Source organism: Piliocolobus tephrosceles, chromosome 11, assembly GCF_002776525.5.
Source record: "Piliocolobus tephrosceles isolate RC106 chromosome 11, ASM277652v3, whole genome shotgun sequence".
NCBI classification, from domain to species: Eukaryota; Metazoa; Chordata; class Mammalia; order Primates; family Cercopithecidae; genus Piliocolobus; species Piliocolobus tephrosceles.
In genome coordinates, this window is record NC_045444.1 from 28676891 (window position 1) to 28678123 (window position 1233).

Sequence of the window (1233 nt, forward strand, 5' to 3'; positions counted from 1 at the left end):
AAAAAAAAAAAAAAAAAAAGACTGCCCTGAATTGGCCTGGTTATCCTGGACCCCCTATTTTTTATATATATTTTTGAATGCATCTAAATAAATTTAGAATAAATCCATTGTGTTCCATAAAACCCCTGTTGGGATTTCAACTGAATTGCAATTAAATTTTAGATCAGTTTTAGAAGAATTGACTCAATAGTGAGCCTTCCTACCCAAGACCATGACATTTATTTCCATTTATTTATGGTTTCTTTAATGCTTCTCAAAATTTTTTATTTTCTCGATTATGGAAATGCACATTATAGTTTGACAAATTCCTAAGTACTTTTAATTCTTTTGTCATTCCACTTTATCATTTTTGTTGTTGTTTTAAAAGACAGGGTCTCGCTCTGTCACCCAGGCTGGAGTGTACTGATGTGATTATAGCTCACTGCAGCCTCAACGTTCTGGACTCAAGTGATCCTCCCACCTCAGCCTCTGGAGTAGCTAGGACTACAGGTATGTGCTACAGTGCCTGGCTAATTTTTAAGTGTTAAATTTTTAAAAATGTTGTAGAAACAGTGTTTTGCTACATTCCCCAGGCTGGTCTCAAACTCCTGGCCCCAAGCAATCTTCCTGCCTCAGCTTCCCATACTTGGATTATACGCATAAGCCATTGCACCAGCTCCATGTGTTATCTGTTTAAAATTTAATATTTAACTGATAGTACTCTATATACATGAATTTGACTGATACACATTTTTAATATAGGAAATTATGTGCAAATGAGCACACTTTTCTCTTTCCTTCCTTCTTTCCTTCCTTCTTTTCTTTCCTTTTTCTTTCTTTTCCTTTCTTTCTTTCTTTCTCTTTTCTTTCATTCTTCTTTCTCTTTCTCTCTCTCTCTTTCTGTCTCTCTTTCTCTCTCTCTTTCTCTCTTACCCTCTCTCTTTCTCTCTCCCTTCCTTCCTGCCTTCCTTTCTTTCTTTCCTTCCTCCCTCCCTCCCTTCCTCTGTCCTTTCTTTCCTTCTTTCCTTCTTTCTTTCTTTCTGTCTGTCTGTCTTTCTTTCCTTCCTTCCTTCCTTCTTTCCTCCTTCCTTTCTTTCCTTCCTTCTTTCTTTCTTTCTTTCTTTCTTTCTTTCTTTCTTTCTTTCTTTCTTTCTTTCTTTCTTTCTTTCTTTCTTTCTTTCTTTCTTTCTCTTTCTTTCTTTCCTTTCTTCCTTCCTTCCTTCCTTCCTTCCTTCCTTCCTTCCTTCCTTCCTT